Below are 7,412 nucleotides of genomic sequence, written 5' to 3'. Positions count from 1 at the left end.
CACCATGCAATTTTTTTAAAATTTCAGATACTTAAAATATTCGGATCATGGAAAGAAAACAAAGTTGCGGGTTTCGTCGTATTTTCACAGTATATTTTCCCCCTTTCTAGAAACCCGTAACTTCGTTTACTTTCCATGACCCAAATAATTCTCTGTTTCACAATACCTATAGGTTTTATTAGATGAAAAAAAATGTAAATGATACGGGATATTGAAACTATCTGAACATCCGGCTTATTACTAATGCCGATTATCCGGCCGGATATCCGGTAATTTGCCGGAAATCGAACATTGGCCAGATATCCGGCCCAACACTACTCAGTAGTTAGGCACGACGAAGTAAAAACACCTTTAAAAATTTGTAAAAGAATTTTAAGAAATAAGAGGATATTTTTTCCCAATTATTTTTGCCAATCCCTTAATCCCTGGAAACTGAAACGGTAGAGTTGTACTATTCAAGTTAATCTTAATACAAAAAAAAATGTTTGAATATTATTATCAATTTACCTTTTCCTTTGTCCCTGCTAGCCAACCAGTGTAATATACGTCAACTTGAGTGTATGTGATGATACAATTGATTTACTATCCTTATGAATCCCTTAAACCCGTAAACTTAAACGGTAGAATGTGCTATTCAAGTTAATTTTTATATAAATAATGATGACAACATCCATAAAAGCGAAGCTCTGAAATGGTAGGACAACGAATATTGACACTTTTAGAGTTTCAGAACTGAATAATCAGAATATAAATGTATAAAGTCATAACTATAATATCTTAATGTAATAGGAATCAGTACTCCAAAAATCAGATCAATCGGATGATTATATAACATAAAAATTTTTATTAAAAAAGTTAGAAAAAAACAACATGTTTAAAATGGACTTATGGATATTCTGACAACGATTATACAGTTGCTACGCCCTCTAAATCGTACCAAACTACTACAGAAATCATCATACAAAGTTTGAAATCGATAGGACAATTCTAACATACCTAAATTAACTAAAAAAGCTATTCGTTACGGACGGACCGACCCTAATTTTAGAAAAGCTTCGCTTTTTAAAATTGTGGGTATTTCCTGATATTATGCATATGTATCCATAGAGAAAATAATAATGTATCCTATTAAACTTTCCCGTTATCCCTGATAGCTAGCGTAATACGGAAACGTAAGTGCGTACTGCGTATGTACTCAGGGAGGAAGGGGACATTGTCCCCAAAGTATTTATAAAATAGTTTTCTGAATTGTTGGCTCAACAACTTTGGGGACTTTATTGAATTTTAACAGGGGATGTGCATCAATTTATCGGTCATTGTTCTATCCCTGTAGATCAGTGGGGTGCAGCCGCTAGTAATGCAAATAGAAACAAGGATGACAACATCCATAAAATATTGAACTTTTCCGTTATCCCTGAACGCTAGCGTAATACGGAAACGAAAGTGAGTACTGCATATGTAATCATGGAGGAAGGGGATATTGTCCCAAAGGTTTTTTTTATAAATAGTTTTCTGAATCGTTGCCTCAACAACTTTGGGGACTTTATTGAATTTTAACAGGGGATGTGCATCAATTTATCGGTCATTGTCTTATCCCTATAAATCCCTGGTGATGCATAAACGTGAGTGAACGTGATAATAGCGCGCAAGCGAGTTCTGACCTCCTGACTAAAAAGAGAGAGACACGCGCAAGCAATGTGACAGGCTCACAGGTCGTCGTTGATACAGGACAATTTAGAAAGGGTTGATTGAACATAATATAACAAGGATGACAACATCCATAAAAGCGAAGCTTTGAAATGGTAGGACAAACGAACATTAACACTATACAAGTAGAGTGTCAGAACTGAATACGCAGAAAAAATGTATGAAACCTAATAAAAATTGAAGTAAAATTGTTAAAAAATTGCTTTTATATAGAGGCTTTTATATTAAGGACCCAGTAACATGTTTTTGAAAAATGTCACAACTTTTTTCGATGTTAACGTTTGTGACATGTCACAATGTCACACACCTAAACTTGTGACCGGTCACACACTTTATATAGTGAGTTTGTCATCAAAAATGTGACATGTCACAAGATTTTTGAGTGACATATCACAAAGTATTGTGTGACTTGTCACAAAGAAAGTGTGTGACTTGTCACATAGAATGTATGAATGTCTCAGAATATGTGACTCGTCACAAAGAATGTTTGTGACTTGTCACATTGAATGTATGAATGTCTCAGAATATGTGACTTGTCACAAAGTATTGTGTGACTTGTCACTAAGAATGTTTGTGACTTGTCACATTGAATGTATAAATGTCTCCGAATATGTGACTTGTCACAAAGTATTGTGTGACTTGTCACCAAGTATGTGTGTGACTTGTCACAATTTTTTATTAACATGAAATATAAGTGACACGTCACAAGTGACATGTCACAATGGTACTACAGAAATAAAAAGGTAATAAAAAAATAGATTTATTTATAAATATTAACTTCTTAATAAGCACACCATTTGACAAAACTTAATAAGCACAGCATTTGATAATAGTTATTTCTCGCATCATATTATAAACAGCTTTCCGTGCATATAGAATATACAATTATAAGATTAAAACCCGTTTTTATAGCCCCGAGGTACCGAAGGCACGGGCTAAAAAAACTGTTTTAATCTCATGATTGTACATTTTTATATTCGTAGAAAGCTGGATATAATTCGATGCTAGACATAGTTTTTTGGTATGGATGAGAACCGGTTCCTATCCACCGGATTCGAATGAATACGAGAAAACATATTTAAAGTTTGATACTATAGAAAGAAGTTTTCCCGTCTAATGCTTGCCGACCAAACAAAGTATTTTTATACTTATTTTAAGTGAATTTATGTTAAGTTAATTAAGGATTAAAGACTCCCCCCCCCCCTCAATACTTTTGTTGTTTTAATTTGTGGTTGGTTTGTCGCCAAGCATTATAGTGAAAACCACTGCAATTTATTTATGTTAATAAGTTCAACTCTTGCAAAACAAAAAGTTCTAATGCTAAAAATTACTCTCCCAAAAAAAGGAATGCAGGATATATGTTAATTAACGATGGAGGTCAGTTACAATAAGGCTTCGAAATCAACGGCATACTTTCTTCTACAGTATCCCTGAAAAAGAAAACTTTATTATTAAGATTACTCTTAACATTCAAGTATTATTATGACCATAATACACGAATTTATGTTTATTCTTATGATTATTAAACATGATATTAGTTGATTTTAAAGCAAAATTACTCTATAATTTGAATGCCAGTATGTCGTAAACCTTGTACATATTTTTTAAAAACATCTTAGCTGCTATTAAAGATACAGATATAGTATTACCTGTTCTTTTGCATTGAAAAAAGTCCTTGGTGATTCAGTTTTCTTTGAAATTATGTGGAATATCGGATTTTATTCTTTTATACAGGTTTCAAATCCCTATTATTTTTTTTATGAATTCATAAAATAAACATTCTTAGGTTATTTCCTTTGTTCGACATGCTAGGTATTAATTTAACATTACACATTGTCATGTATCTAACATAGCAAACATAGGAAACTTTTTTTAGTTAAGTTAGAATAAGTCAAGACACAAAAAGGGGGGGGGGGGTGAAGACTTCAATAGGATGTGTCTTCTATCATAGGTTTTTTTTATATTTGCCTTTCTATATTTTAATTGCTTTTGAGACTTAAAAAACAATAATTTGATATGAATTCTTTCCTTAGCATACAAAGCAGCCTGTGCGCTGATAAATGACTGTTACCATCCAGCTTCAGATGCTGGAAGTGTGCCCCCAGCAGTTACGACATCCTTAATGAAAATATATTATTAACTTTACTATTCAAACGAAACTACTGTATAAAAAGGATCTGTCTGTTCGTCTCGTAGAAGTATTAGAAAGAAGAAATCCACTTGTAGATTATCTAAATTATCTATTAACAATTTTATCTAATTGTATAAACATCAGTATTAAAAAGAAATTTATTTTCAAGAAAAGAGCAAACAGTTTCAGAAGGACGGAAGTACGGACAGACCTGCCCTAATACTAGAAAAGCTTTGTTTTTAAAAATTATTGATTATCAAGGATCCTAAATTAGATCTATATAGGCTATACTCCATTCTCAATTGTGTGACACACAGACAGACATCCTGGAACTTTTACACAAGGACTTTTTTCTGGGGTGTAATGATTGTTCATGTGGGAATGTGAATCTTACCTTAAGGAGCGAACGGACAGGCAAGACAATGGTGAAACTAAGCACCAAATCTGTTTGACTAAAATCAACAGAGAAATAAGGTTTACATAATATCTGGCATCTTACGTTACAAGTCAACAAAAACGATAAATGTATAGGTATACATCTCCTGATAAATAAAATTAAAGAACATTTCGACACTATTAGTGTATCTACATTTTATAGCCAATGAATATCAGAAACTAGAAAGCGTTTGTAAAATTTTGGTAGTTAGTGCAATGTACAGTCAAATGTCCCCTCCCTCCCTGATTACGACTATTTTCAGGAGACTAGGCAAAACATGCTTTTTAAAGTTTCTAGGATGTTTTTCTAAATTATTTTTATAGGAACGTCTACCTATTAAATATTAGAGATACATTTAATACATGTATAATTTAGGTTTTAAATAGGTTGTCAAATCAATTAAGCATAAACCTTATTCCTTGAGCTAGCACTAAAGTCCACAGCAGTTAATTTCGATTTCACTTTTGCTCTCGTTGCCCACCTTAACATAAAACAAGAATTTGACTTTGGTATGTGCGTATCTTTAGGTTTTAAGTTACTCTATCGTACTGCGAATAAAACAACTGTTAGTTCAATAGCAAAAAATTTTCAGGGATTTTAGGGGATAAGACTTTGGAAAAAAAATAATTTACGACATTTGTTAGTGGGTGGACTGTCTACTATTAACAGGGATAAGACAATGGAGATAAATTGTTATACATCCCCAATAATCATGAACAAAATATAATTATTTGTTATAAACTTCAAAATACTCCCTACTAGTTTTAAACCAACCAATAAAATTCAATATTAGTACCAACCCAAAGTATTTGATCCAACGAACATGATTATAAAACTTTGGGTACAAATAGTATGTATCCCTCTCCTCTGTGAGGTATTTGATTAAAGAATACATATGATAGAACAATGTTACTTTAATCTTTTTAATTCAAAATGTCATGATAAGCGATTTATTGACAAAATTTAAAAAAAAATAACATGCCATAAAATACAAATTTTTGGTAATACGCGTTTTTTTTACCTTGATAAATATTTAAATTCAAAGCTTCAACTCTGCAGAGGTCAATGCTGTCAACAAACTGAAACGCTTTAGTAAAACTGGCGTACAAGCCAGATTTAAATATTAGCTTCAAACTCTGATATAACTCCCTGCATTCTTGATTCTGAAATTTAGAAAAATATTTCTCGTATTCATTCGAATCCGGTGGATAGGAACCGGTTCTCATCCATACGAAAAAACTATGTCTAGCATCGTATTATATCCAGTTTTCTACGAATATAGAAATGTACAATCATAAGATTAAAACCAGTTTTTTTAGCCGGTGCCTCCGGGACCTCGGGGCTAAAAAAAACTAGTTTTAATCTTATAATTGTACATTCTATATCCGCGGAAAGCCGTTTATAATACGATACGAGAAATAACTATTAAACTTTAAAAGAAAAGCAGCGAGTTTTGCTTTACTTTATTGAAAAATAAATATATTATGAAAATTAATTATGTAAAAACGTAAATAAACTAAAAATTACCATAAACTTATAACTTATGTTTTTAGAATAACGTAATTTTACACAATTTAATTTTGCAATTTCAGTCACACTCACCAATGTTGTTTGTAACAGTTGAATGTAATTTTTAAATTTTTTAAGGTTGCCATCTTTTGTTGTGACTGAGTGCCAATAGGTTCAAATTTACTTATTTTTGTAATTTTCTTAACTAAATTGTAATTTAAAATTTTGTAATAAAATATTTTTGAATATAAGCTAGAAACCCTAGAATCTTATTTTTATTCAATCTTTATTCTTATATTATGGCCCCATTAAAAAATATTTGACAACACTACCAGGCGCATGCGCCAGAAAATAAAGTTTTTTCAAATTTTAAGATTTTTTGGGCATTTTTTTTGCTCTCTTCACAATCGAATATAGTCCTCCATGGTGTTAGAGGAGTATATATAATATAAATTGCAAAAAATATATTTATTTGGGATTTTGATATATAATGGGTTAATTTTTTTGGTGACCTGTCACAATTTCCCTTTTAAAAACTAGTGACATGTCACAAATATTTTTTTGTGAAGTGTCACAAAAATTCTAAAATTGTAAAAACTAGTGACATGTCACAGATAAATTTTTAAATTGTAAAAACTAGTGACATGTCACAAATAATATTTTTGAAGGGCATCATTTCTTTGTGAATTGGTATGGATAATTTTTTGTGAAATGTCACAAAAATTCTAAATTTATAAAAACTAGTGACATGTCACAAATAAATTTTTAATTTGTAAAAACTAGTGACATGTCACAAATAATATTTTTGGAGGGAATCATTTCTTTGTAAATTGGTATGGATAATTTTTTGTGAAATGTCACAAAAATTCTAAAATTATAAAACTAGTGACATGTCACAAAACATTTTTTTTTGGAGTGAATCATTTTGTTGTGAAATGTCCCAAAAAATTCTAAAATTATAAAAACTAGTGACATGTCACAAAAAATATTTTTGGAGTGAATTATTTTTTTGTGAAATGTCACAAAAAAATTCTAAAACTGTAAAAACTAGTGACATGTCACAAATAATATTTTTGGAGGGATTCATTTCTTTGTGAAATGTCACAAAAAATCTTAAAATTGTAAAAACTAGTGACATGTCACAAATAATATTGTCACAATTATTGTGACATGTGACCAACATTTTACTGGGGACTTACTTCCTGTCCAGGACTTGGTTATAGAGATGCTTCGCTTATAACATTGTACCTTATTGTAATAGGAACCAGTATTCAAAATAAAATCAGATAGATAGATAGGATAATTATATATTAGATAAATTATATAACGTAAAAAAATTTTGTCAAAAAGGTTAACAATCAATATGTTTTAAATGGACGTACATACGGACTTTTAGGTAACGATTATATAGAGTTGCTACGCTTTCTAAACCGTACCTAATTAATATAGGAATCATCAATCGTGCAAATTGTGAAATTGATAGGACAATTCTAACATGTCTAAATTGTTTAAAAGGGGTTACCGTTACAGACGGACCGACCCTAATTATATAGAAAGGCTAAGAAATACGATGATGAGAGTTCGAGTTCAAGTCCCCGTGGGGCAACTCGAATTTCTCAATTGAATACG

The 7,412-nt window shown here is 31.1% G+C and overlaps 2 long non-coding RNA genes across 2 annotated transcripts; both read right to left on the bottom strand.

Annotated features, from left to right (window-relative positions):
• Positions 1-2,965: 2,965 nt before the first annotated feature.
• On the bottom strand, positions 2,966-3,454 carry LOC145329828 (uncharacterized). The gene is made up of 2 exons (XR_013883142.1): positions 3,357-3,454; positions 2,966-3,137 (listed from the first exon to the last, which is right to left on the bottom strand). It is a non-coding gene; the product is annotated as an uncharacterized LOC145329828 (long non-coding RNA).
• Positions 3,455-3,734: 280 nt separating this feature from the next.
• On the bottom strand, positions 3,735-5,872 carry LOC145329867 (uncharacterized). The gene is made up of 4 exons (XR_013883169.1): positions 5,296-5,872; positions 4,686-4,755; positions 4,233-4,290; positions 3,735-3,825 (listed from the first exon to the last, which is right to left on the bottom strand). It is a non-coding gene; the product is annotated as an uncharacterized LOC145329867 (long non-coding RNA).
• Positions 5,873-7,412: the final 1,540 nt, after the last annotated feature.

The sequence above is a fragment of the Acartia tonsa genome, chromosome 1, assembly GCF_053477335.1.
Source record: "Acartia tonsa isolate MP-2025a chromosome 1, ASM5347733v1, whole genome shotgun sequence".
NCBI classification, from domain to species: domain Eukaryota; kingdom Metazoa; phylum Arthropoda; class Copepoda; order Calanoida; family Acartiidae; genus Acartia; species Acartia tonsa.
Note: the sequence above shows the minus strand (reverse complement) of the source record. Positions and strands in the feature narration are given on the sequence as shown.